The 12,887-nt window shown below is 44.9% G+C and overlaps 1 pseudogene; it reads left to right on the forward strand.

Annotated features, from left to right (window-relative positions):
* Nucleotides 1-4,430: 4,430 nt before the first annotated feature.
* On the forward strand, nucleotides 4,431-5,481 carry LOC129408652 (trace amine-associated receptor 13c-like; annotated as a pseudogene).
* Nucleotides 5,482-12,887: the final 7,406 nt, after the last annotated feature.

Genomic DNA, 12,887 nt, shown 5'->3' on the forward strand with positions numbered 1-12,887 from the left:
GTTTCTATTATTCATACCCTTATATATTTATACTCTGAACTTATATTATTAATATATACCTTTGAACTAATTTTGTGTTCTGTTTTATTCACACACCTTCACTCCTGCTGAACCTTCTTCTGATTGCACAGATCGCTGCCATATCCTAGCCCTAGTCCGTTACAATTGGCGAGCTAGCCAGGAGTCAACGTGTGTGAATATCCAAATATCAATTTGTATATTGGGTGAAAAAACAAAAAAACAAAAAAACAGTATGGACTTTGTTGCACAATCAGGTGTTAACATATCACAGTCTGTGATGATTTCCGGTGTAACTAATTGTAGTTCGCATACGGTACGCTAAAAACCGTTTTGCCTGTTAATGATCTCACTCGCAGTTTTCATAAAAACCTGATCGTTGAGTTTGAAGAAGCAACAGGTTTTATTGCAATAAAGCCGCTTCTACCATACACATACACCTCTATTGCTGCTAACCGTGAGTTACGTGTCACTGCTCTCACGGACGAATACTCAGCCACAGCGGGAAGCAGTAATCCCACCCCCGACTACCTCCAAGGACTCAAACAAATGGCTGATCAAAGAGGCATACGTTTTGAAGTCATGCTCAAGACAGTGATGAGCCAAATGAGTCAACATCTGAACACAAGAGGAGCAAATGAGGAGGATGATAATGATGATGATGATGATGATGATTATGATTATGGAAATAATGATGGAGAGGAAGAAGAGGATTCCACAGTGGACATGACTAATACACCTCAAGTGCCACTGCTGCCTGTGCCTCAAATCTCTCTGCCACCCCCTGATCTGTCCACCACTAACCACCAGGGGGCCCGACTACGACAAAGCCACCAATTGAGACCCTCTGAAACCGGATTCACCCAAAGAGTGTCACTCTCTGCCAATGACCTCAACCCCCCAGAAATACAGAGAGTGGTTGTTGAACATGTGGTCCGCAATACAGATCTGAGTGTTCCCAGTTCACTTCGACTCCGCTCATTTTCCGGACGCATTCCAAAGCCAAGCAATGAAGCGGATTTTGAATCATGGCGTACACAAATTGAGTTATTGCTCGCTGACCCGAGTCTATCTGCACTACATGTCACCAGACGCAGTATGGAGAGCCTGCTGTCACCCGCTGCTGACCTGGTCAAAGGGTTGGGCCCAGAGACATTACCCACTGTTCTGCTTCGTGTACTGGATTCAGCTTTCGGCACCGTACAGGACGGAGAGGAGTTGTATGCCCAATACCTCAACATCTTACAAAACTCAGGAGAACAACCATCTTCATACCTCCAGCGGCTGCAGCTCATGATCAATACAGTTGTCAAGAGGGGAGGAATCAAGGCAGTGGACATGAACAAACATCTTGTCAAGCAATTTGTGCGTGGATGCTGGGACAACACTGTAATAACAAAGCTACAACTTGAGCAGAAAAAAAACAACCCACCTTCATTCTCAGAACTCCTACTGTTATTACGCACAGAAGAAGACAGACAACAAGCCAAAGAGTCATTAATGAAAAGACACATCAATGCCAGTTCTTCAAAGCAAAAAGTCAACATCCAGTCCCAGAGCAGCTGTGCATGTGGCCATTCCTCAAGTTCTAATGAGGAGCTCAAAGAACTGAAAAAACAAATGCAACAGCTACAGCGCCAAATGTCTGCCCTTCTGTCAAAAACAAAGCCCACTGAGTCTAAGCCTGCACCACGCCAGCCCAGCCGCCCCCAGCCTCAGTCTGCAGCAAAGCCAAAGCCAGGGTACTGCTTCAACTGCGGTGAAGATGGGCACATTTCCTCCTTCTGCACTAATACAGCCAACCCCACTCTGGTCGAGCAAAAGAAAAAACTGTTACGCCAAAAGCAACAAGCATGGACCAACAAGAACACTCAGAACACTCAGTTAAACTAGAAGCAGCTTTTGTGAAGGGACGCCCAGAAGCTGCCACCATGAACAGTCCCAAGAAACATCCATACATGTCAACATTGCCAAAAGGTCTCGTGGGAACAAAGAGCACTGGTCAAATTCAAATCAATGATAATCATTTCAACTGTCTCCTCGATACTGGCTCCCAGGTTACCACAATCCCGCATTCATTTTACAATACTTACCTATCAGACCATGAGATCAAGCCGCTGAATGATCTACTGGAAATAGAGGGGGCAAACAGACAATTTGTGCCATACCTGGGATACATTGAACTGACCCTGATCTTCCCACCTGATTTTCTGGATACTTCTATTGACCTGGACACTCTGGCTCTTGTTGTCCCCGACGTGAAGCAGTCTCTCCCTCTGATACTCATTGGCACTAACACTCTTGACGCTGCCTACAACAATTATGCCGACATGCACCCTGACCAGTCCTTCCAGCCTACTGCCTGTGGTTATCAAGCTGTCGTCAAAATTCTACAGCACCGCCACCATCAAAATATGGATGAACATTATGTCACAGTCCCCCTGCAGTCTGACCAGTCATACACCATCTCTGCTGGCCAAACCAGTGTCGTCGACGGACTCCTCGCCACCCGGTTGCTGCAAGCTGAAAGGGCAGTTGTTATTGAACACCCTGCATCTTGTCCTCTCCCTGGTGGGCTCATGGTCAAATCCTGTCTTGCTGACCTTCCCCAACGACGGCCATGCTATCTGCCAGTCATTGTCACCAATGAGTCCGACCATGCCATTACCATCCCCGCAAAAGCAGTCATCGCGGAGATAAGTGCCTTCCAGACAATCCATTCCAAAGAACAAAACATTCATCACCAAGTCCAGTCTACAGAACCACCCTCCCAACTGCAATATGATTTTGGAGACTTGCCACTCCCTCCGCAGTGGAAACAACGCATCATCAACCAGCTAAATGGCATATCTGAAGTCTTCGCCAAGCATGACTTGGATTTTGGCCGGACAGACAAAGTCAAACACCAGATCAAACTGTCTGATCCCAGTCCATTCAAGCTAAGGCCCAGACCAATCCACCCTCAGGATGTCTGTGAGGAAGCACCTGCAGGAGTTGTTGGAATCTGGAGTGATCCGCGAGTCTGAGTCACCATTCGCTTCCCCAATTGTGGTGGTTCACAAAAAGAATGGGAGTGTGCGTTTATGCATCGACTATCGCAAACTCAACCTGCAGACCATCAAAGACGCTTACGCCCTCCCTAAACTGGAAGATGCATTCTCTGCCTTGTCTGGATCTAAATGGTTTTCAGTGCTTGATCTAAAGTCTGGTTACTACCAGATTGAGATGGAAGAAGCCGACAAAGCTAAAACTGCTTTTGTGTGCCCATTGGGATTCTTTGAATTTAACAGGATGCCGCAGGGTGTGACCAACGCTCCAAGCACTTTCCAACGGTTGATGGAGAAATGTATGGGAGAGCTAAACTTAAAGGAGGTCCTTGTTTTTATTGATGACCTAATTGTCTTTGCGCCAACTCTTGAGGAGCATGAGGAACGACTACTAAAAGTCTTGAAGAGGTTGAAAGAGTTTGGACTGAAACTGTCCTTTGAAAAATGTATGTTCTTCCAGACCTCTGTGAAGTATCTTGGGCATGTTGTTTCCCAGGATGGTGTAAAAACCGACCCAGATAAGATCAAGACCCTTACGACATGGCCAGTCCCAACCAACTTAAAGGAGCTGAGATCCTTCCGTGGGTTCGCAGGGTATTACCGCTGGTTTGTCCAGGGGTACTCTACATTATTAATATATACCTTTGAACTAATTTTGTGTTCTGTTTTATTCACACACCTTCACTCCTGCTGAACCTTCTTCTGATTGCACAGATCGCTGCCATATCCTAGCCCTAGTCCGTTACAAAAATGTACATGTATATTTCAGTGATGCATGTGAAACTGAGGACCTCATTAGTCACCCATCATTTTCAAGAAAATTATATTTCTCTCATTTTAGATTAACAGCATTCATGTAAAATGCAAAATATTTGTTTTGACATAGATGAACTTTGCGTGTCTCTAATCCATCTGTCAATCATGCCCTATGAACTGGGGGAGATTCTTTTGGTCACATTTTTATGATACGCTTTTCTACCTTCAAGGCACTCAAAGTACTTTACATCAAGGAACCACTCACCCAAGCCCAAGCACACATTCAGTGTGGGATTCAAACTTCAACCTTCAGATCAGTGGACAAACGCTCCGACTGAGCTACTGCCTTTTACATTTCTTCAAAGAAACCTTTGTCTTGTCCTTGTCAACCAAGTAATTATTGTAATTGTTTTTTGAGAAAAAACACAACTTACTTATTTACACTTTGAAAACAGGAGCAACATTTAACAAACTTCAGGGAGGCCCACTGGACACACAGGAAATAGTGCTATAAATGGGAGGGTTTGTTAAGCATGAACCCAAAGACTACATAAATATCATCTGTGAATTCAAAGTTGACGTCTTCAGAATCAACCTGCCTCTGCAACCATGGAGACAACTGAACTGTGCTACCCAGAACTTCACAACATCTCATGCAGAAAGCCTCAGCCTGATCCATCAGATGTGCTGCTGTCGTACAACCTGCTCTCTCTCATAGCTCTGCTCACAGTGACAATGAATCTACTGGTCATCATCTCCATCGCGCACTTCAGGCAAAGCATTGTCCAATATTAAATAGGAAACTTGGAATTTAAGTAGCTGTTATTTAAAAATGCTCTTTTTTTAGGCAACTTCACAGTCCTACCAACCTGCTAATCCTCTCTCTGGCTGTGTCAGATTTCCTGGTGGGTTTTTTGCTGCTTCCAGTTGAAATCCTCGTAACAGAATCCTGCTGGTTCTTGGGAAGTACACTCTGTGCTTTGTATTATATGACAGACTTCACTGTAACAGCATCCTCAATTGGTAATATTGTGCTCATTTCAATTGATCGGTATTTAGCAATTTGTGATCCATTACATTACAATACCAAAGTGACAATTAACAGGGTTAGGTTCTGTATTTGTGCTTGTTGGCTTTGTGCTCTCATTTACAATAGTCTGATTTTAAAGGATTTTCTTATAGATCCTTATTCACAAAGTTCATGTTATGGAGAGTGTGTGGTAGTGCTCAACAACATTACTGGAAATGTTGATTTAATTTGTACCTTTATCGGCCCCATCACTGTCATTGTGGTTCTGTATGTGAGGATTTTTACTGGTGGTTTTCTCAAGCTCGTTCAATGCAGTCTAAAGTAGTGACTATGCAGCAAACTGTGACAATGTCAGCCAGAAAATCAGAGCTAAAAGCAGCCAGGACACTTGGAATAGTTATTTTAGTTTTTATAGTGTGCCTATGTCCCTATTACATCCCATCCTTCACTGGTGAGGATATTGTGGACAGCAGCACTGCTACACCTCTTGTTTCCTGGTTATGGTTCATTAACTCTTGTATAAACCCCTTTGTCTATGCATTATTTTATCCTTGGTTCAGAAAATCAATGAAACTAATTGTAACACTGGAAATACTGCATCCTCATTCTACTCATGCAAATGTTCTTTGAGCTAAGTTAGTGCTGAATATGTCTAAAAATCACTACCCAGTATTTTGTACTGATGTTTTTTAATAACACATTAAAAAAAGATAATGTAAAAAAAAAAAAAAAAGGCTTTGTGGAGAATGTATATTAACTGGAGTGGTTTTGCGTGTGTGTGTGTGTGTGTGTGTGTGTGTGTGTGTGTGGTTGTGGTTATCAGCTCTATCTCTGATCTATAGGATTTACAAGGGTTATCTCAGGGTCATTCAGTGCTGTCAAAATTTTGTATTGATTTTGCAGCACACTTTAACTATACCAGTGAGAAAATAAAATATAAAAGAAGTTATGTTTTTTCAAACTGTTTTTGCACAATTTATAATTTATTTCCATATTACTTTTTCAGACAGAGGAAAAACTCATAATGAATTGTGTTTAAATAATGCATCTACCACAAAGTAAGAGTAGGCTAGTCAATGCTGAACGTGTCATATTTTCATTTAGATGTCATTCATAACATATAATATAATGTTGGTAATGTTTTTTGGGTCTGTAAACAATAAAATGTTCTGAAACATATTTTACATATTTTTAAACATACAAGCAATTAATATGATCAAGGTCTGCTTAGGTGCAATTTAGTTACTGAATACTGAACCCTGAATTAAATGTATTTTGTAAAGTGTTCCATTACCTGGGCTAACCGGAGTACTGTATTCTGAATCCTTTTACATCAAGTTACTAATCTTATAGTGAAAGAAAAATGACATGAGAAGGACAAACTGCACATGCATCGCAAGAGCGGAGTATTCTTATTTTTCTTATTTGCAACAGTAACTGTACCAGATTGCAGTTAGAAAAAAAAAACTGTGCAAGTTATTTTCTTTTTACTTCCCAGAACTGTCAATGAGCAATAACTGAAATGCACCCTCCAGTTAGAAGTTAAGCAACACTTAAAGTTATCTTACCCTCTATGTGCTTTTGCAATAAAACATGGACACACAAAAATGGCAAGACAAGTTTATTTGTAGTAATTCACAAAAGGAGTGCTTTAAAACCCTAATGAAAATGTAAAATATAAATAATCATAATACTTTTTTACTTTAAAAAAGAACAGCGCAGTCATATACACAGCACAGGTCAGAGACCTGTCTCACATCTTCAGGAAGTTCCATATTCCCCATTTAACCCTGACTGTAGGCACCAGCAGAAGGCCTGACCCTATCCCGAAAATGTCATACTCTGATGCTCGGCCATGCAGACCTGTACACAAGCAACACAGTCTATTCTCTGAGCCACCAGAGGCCAGTGCAGAGACCTGAGCACAGGATTTATGAGTTTATTATTAATTATTATTACTAACCTGATTTGAAGATTGAAGGTGACTACTAGGACACATAATTGTTGCATATTAATTGGCCTAACAGTAGCATGTAGAACAGAAAAAGAAAATGAGGACACATTTGAAAAAGAAATTTGGTGGTGGGACGTCTAGGGACGTCCCACCACCTTGAAGGTGGAAAAGTGCTATAGAAAAATGTGACCATTTAATTGCATAATAGGCAACTTTACAGTAATAGAAATGGTTCAAAACACTGATACTGATGACCTGATCCAAGCGGCTAAATGCACCCAGTCAAGTTTGATCAGCTTTCCCATTGACAAACCCAGAGCCAGCGCTGCGTGTGTACGCCCTGCTGCAGCTGCCGGTGGAGCTGCCTTTGCATTGACGCGTTACGCTCGTAAACGTGCAGTGGAGCCAGGCCCTAAAAAGTGTGAGCAGACCTTGTCAGTCGACTAATCAGGTGAAAACAAATCCCAACGTTTAACTGAACCCCAACAGTGACGTACGTCGTTCATCTCACATAATTTTAACAAATTTGTGTTCAAGTTCTTGATTTACAAATGTGTTGCGTTCAGTTCAAAGTTGACTATAAAAAGTGAACGTGTTCGGTGAACACGTTCTGTTGAACTTGTTCATGCACAACGCTGGCTGTAACGGACCTCTTCACATGTAGCCTAACAAGAAATCAAAAAATCTGCGCCGACATGTGTACAGTTTGACAGGGAGTATTGAAGAGCACTATCACTCAGGTTTAAGGACTGTATAGGTGTTATCTCTGATTGTGGTATTCGCCCCGGAGTGCCGGTCAGGACACAGGAGACAGGATGCAGATGTTGTATTTAGGTTTAATGACGCTCAGGCAACATGTTGTATGTGTGGTCTATAAAGAAAAGAACAAACAAATGCAGTTACTGTACTACAGATTAAAGCAAAAGGTGTACAGGTAAGTATATAACAAACACAAATACTACACATGGATGGACTAAATAAAGGCACACAATAAAGACACAATATAACTACAAAGAACATACACGGCACGACACACGAAAATAGCATTAGCTGCTAAGCTAATCTAGGCTCCCTTATAAACATAACACACAGGTATTGTAGCAACATAAACACATCCCGACATGCGCAAAACAATAACAAGGGACTTATAAAACGTCCATATAGTCCGAACACCACAAAACCTACTTTCAGTCAGCAACGCACAACTCTAGTGGTCGACACGTGCCTGCTCGCCAGCGCCTCGTGAACCAACTAAAAACAGCGGCGCCGTGCGCTCCGAACCAAAGCATGCACCAACCCACGGCACCTCTAGAGGGCGCTCCTGACAAAGCGACTGCCTTTCTAACATAGCCGCCCCCCAATTTGCGGGGCAAATTGGAACCAGAAAGGCAGACTAATCAGGAGGTGGTTAGTCCATCTTCATCCTTCATCTCTGGAAGGACAATTAGTCTCACTATGGGTCGAATGTAGGTCCGGCCATTGATCTTCACTTCCACTGTTCTGATCAGGCCGTCTGGTCCAGGCATAATTTTTGATGACTTGTCCAATTTTCCATTGTCCACGAGGAATCTGAGGGTCTGCCAGTAGAACCACAGCTCCTTCCTTGATGTTGTCCACCGGGGCTCTCCACTTGCTTCTGGTCTGGAGGTTAGGTAAGTAGTTTCGGATAAATGCAAACCAGAAATGATCTGCCAGTACTTGTGAGTGCCTCCAGCTTCGTCTTCCCCGCATTTCACTCTCAGGGTAAACCACTTGTGGTAAGGAGCTATCCGGCCGCCCCATCAGAAGGTAGTTGGGCGTCACAGGATCTACATCGGATATGTCAGATGAAACGTAGCCGAGTGGCTTTGCATTCAGAATGCCCTCAATCTCGACTAGGACCGTTCTGAGCACTTCTTCTTTGACACTCTGTGAAGCGATGGTGGTGTACAGGGCATTCTTGATGGACCGCACCTCTCTTTCCCACACACCTCCAAAGTGTGGAGCTGCTGGTGGGTTGAATCTGAAACTGACCTGCTGTTTGGCTAGTTGTTCTTGAAGGTCAGTAGACATTTGAGTGAAGGCTACTCTGAGTTCCCTTTCACCTCCTTTAAAGTTTGTGCCTTGATCCGAGTACACTTCAGCTGGTTTCCCCCGACGGGCAATGAATCTCCTGAAAGCCATCAAGAAGGAGTCCGTATCGATTGAGGACAGCAAGTCAACATGGACAGCCCTTGTTGTGAGGCACTTGAACAAGATACCCCAGCGTTTCTCTTGACGGCGTCCTAATTTGACAAGGAAGGGCCCAAAACAATCCATGCCGGTGGAATAAAAGGCAGGTTTAAACAGCCGGAGTCGGGCTACAGGGAGATCAGCCATTTGCTGGGAAGCAGTTTTGGCTCTCCATCTCCTGCACTCAGGACAGCCATGTTGATGACGTCTCACAGCCTCTCGTCCTCGCAGGATCCACACTGAACGGCGTAGTTCTGCAAATACTCGTTCAGGCCCTGGGTGGCAGAGACGGGCATCAAAGTCTTTGATGAGTAGCTTTGTGTAGGGATGGCTAGGGTCAAGGACAACAGGATGGGCTACAACAGTGTCACTGTTCTCCGCCTGTCGCAATCGACCTCCAACTCGGATCAGGGCTAGATCTCTATCGTACTGTGGGGCAAGGCATGAAAGGCGACTGTTTGCTGGAATTGGTTTACTGTTCTTGAGTAAATGGTAGTCATCAGTGAAACTCTCCCTTTGTATTGCTTGGAAGAGTTGTTGCTCAGCTGTTTTGAATGTCTCTGCGGGAGGAATGGCAGATAGTGAAGGGTCCTGCTGCATCGCCACCCCATGAAGCTCCTTGACTTTGTTTTCAATCAACTCCTGCCAGGTTGTAGCCTCAGACTGGTTTGCGGAGGATGGATCTGGATTAGTGACCGCCATGCCACAAATAGCAGACCGCTTTAACTCTCTCTCCTCCAAAGATGACTCTGGAGCTGTGAGGGAAGGATTTGAAGGCCACTTATCTGCAGGTAGAAGGAGAAACCCTGGCCCCTGGCTCCAACGATTGGGCTGTACCAGTTCTGCAAGTGTCCTCCCTCTAGTCAGGTCGTCTGCAGGATTATTACATGAATCCACATATCTCCATGTACTCTGTTCTGTAAGATCTTGGATCTCCGCGATTCTGGTTCCGACAAATACCTTGAAATGACAAGAGGTAGATTGAAGCCATCTTAGGACCGTGGTAGAGTCGGACCATAGTGTGTAGCTCTGAATCATGAGGGTTAGCTCGTTCTGGAGGATCTTAAGTAGCTGAGCTCCTGTGAGAGCTGCACACAATTCTAACCTTGGGACAGAGAGCTGTTTTTTAGGGGCAACTCGGGATCGACCAATAAGGAAGGACAAGTGCACGTTACCATTAACATCTTCTGTACGTAGGTAAGCTACAGATCCATATGCACGCTCTGAGGCATCGCAAAAGATGTGCACTTCTCGTGTCATGTCAGGTCTGTCCATACTTGGCTTAGTGTAGCATCTTGGCAGAGCAATCTCTGGAAGGTGTTCCAGCTCCTTTTCCCAAGTTAACCACTGCTGTAACAGGTCTTCAGGCAGATGAATGTCATCCCAGTCCCTAGGCTTAGCCCACAGCTGCTGAATGATTATCTTGGCTCTGGTGGTAAATGGCAGGATATATCCCAAAGGATCATACTGACTCGCTAAGGTACGATAGATATTTCGCATGGTAGGCTTGCCATAGGTAACGGGCCGATGCTTAAATCCAAGGGTGTCTTCATCAACATGCCAGCTCAAACCAAGAGTGGATTCTTGTGCCTCTGCCTTGTTGTGTGATAACCAGAGGGCTAGTTTGTCAGAGCGGGCTTCAGGTGGCAGGTGACAGATAACTTCTGGCTTGTTACTTGCCCACTGGCAAATGTCAAATCCTCCATGGATCAGAAGAGCTCTGAGCTTGTCGACCAGCTGCCGCGCCTCCTCCACAGATTTGACACTCTGTAGACAGTTGTCCACGTAAAAACACTGCTCCACCGTAAACCTCACATCTTCTGCAGGTTGGGTATGTCGGAACACATGCTGCTGGAGGGCAAATGACGCACAGCAGGGACTACAAGTGGTCCCGAAGGGAAGGACCTGCCACTCATAGATGTCTGGAGGCTTGTCTCTGTCGTTGCGCCAGATGAATCTCAGGAGGGGTTTGTCCTCAGGTAACAAGCGCACCTGATGGAACATTCCTTTGATATCCCCACTGATTGCGATGCTGTGTTCTCTAAAGCGAAGGAGCACTCCAACCAAGGATGGGCTCAGGGTAGGTCCAGGTAGCAAACACTCATTTAGGTTGAGCCCCTTGTAGCTGAATGAACAGTTGAAAACAATTCTGTTTTTACCATTATGCTGGACCATGTGATGAGGTATGAACCAGCTCTCACTGCTCTCATTCTGATCTTTTGGTCTGAGTTTGGCTACCACACCTGCGTTCTCAAGCTTCTTCATCTCTGTGCTGTAAGCCGCTGCCTTATCAGGATCTCGTGCCAGGCGTCTCTCCATGCTCTTAAGGCTTGGCAGCACAGCTTCTTTAGGGGCCTGGAAAGGAGGCGAATCTTTCTTCCTCAAAAGGGGTGTAGCATACCGTAGTATCCCGTTCACCTCCACCCTCTCAGTTTTGGCTTGGAGGAGGTTCACTGCCTCAATGTCATCTCGGGATCTAGTGACCTCTTTCTCATTTCTAAAGGGGAGAATGTCCACCTGCCACAGCTTCTCAACATTCCGCTTTAGTTCAATGGCTTCTGGGCTGAGTGACGTGAAGAGGCATTGCTGAGGGGGTAACTGTGACTCTAGAGTTCTTGCTGGCCCCTGCAGAGTCCATCCTAGGCGAGTGTGGATGGCTGCTGGACCTCCTGGAGGGCCGAGACGTACCCGCTCTATAGGGCACAGGAGGTGTGGGTGGTCTGCGCCAATTAACAGCAATGGCGAAACACAGCTGAAGGATTGTAGAGGTAGATTGGACAAGTGCTTGTACTTTTTCTTTAAGGTAGCAATGGGATAGGAATGTTCAGCTAGACCTAGGCGCTGAGCTGTGAAAGCATTCGTGACCTTATAGGATTTCTTTGGCTGGTGAGTAGGAGATATCTCAAAGGAAACAGAGGCACCATGTAGTACTTGGATATCTTGTCTTATTGTTCGGAGGGATATGTTCTCTGGAGTACCTGTCACCTCCAGTTGTTGGGCTGCAGCAGTCAGTAACATTGTACGGTCCGATCCATCATCTAGGACCGCATACGTGTCTAATGTCTTGTCTCCATTTCGCAGCAGCACTCTGATAACTTTAAGGAGGACACGAGTAGGGTCAGAAGGCTTGTCCAAGAAGAGCGTTTCGGCGGCTGAGCTGACCAAGCAGGTGCCTTCCTTTGGTTCTCTGCTGTTAACCTCATGTAGTATGAGTAGGTGTTTACCTTGACATTTACTGCAGGGTTTCTTTAGGTTGCACTGTGCAGCTTGATGTGATCTCCCACAGCGCCAACAGCGTTTATTAGTTTTGATCCAGTCAATCATTTGGGCCTTGTCGAAACACTTAAAGGTAGTACACTGGCTTAGAAAGTGATCCTCAGTGTCACAGTAGGGGCAATATGCTTTAGGTGCATTTTTACCTTTCTTATTTGTCTGTGCAGTGCTGACACTCTCCGATTGAGGAGGGACATCTTCTGCGCCAAGCAGTAGAGTAGTAGAACGTGGAACTGGCTTTGAATCACGACGGCGGTCTGGCTTTGGGATGGCTCTCTCTTTATGACCATAATTCCCCCTTTGTCCATCACTTGTTTGGCACCATGTTTCTAGCTGTAGCCATTCAGAAAATTCTACCAGGTCATACACTGCATTGGAGTGGCGGCACATGTGTCTGCGGAACTCTGATCTCATCTCAGCAGGGAGTTTACTGAGGAGGCGTGACACGTGGGACCCACATCTAAGCTCTATCTCTCCCTCTTGGCCCAGGGTCTGCAGCATGCCCACAAGTGCCCTAATCTGTAGTGCAAACCTCTCAAAGCCCTCTGTGTCTCCTCTTCTGATGTCTGGAGAATCCATAACATTAGCTATTTTCTGT

The sequence above is a fragment of the Boleophthalmus pectinirostris genome, unplaced genomic scaffold (genome assembly GCF_026225935.1).
Source record: "Boleophthalmus pectinirostris isolate CB_2022bp ecotype Guang Dong unplaced genomic scaffold, ASM2622593v1 HiC_scaffold_1, whole genome shotgun sequence".
Lineage (NCBI taxonomy): Eukaryota > Metazoa > Chordata > Actinopteri > Gobiiformes > Gobiidae > Boleophthalmus > Boleophthalmus pectinirostris.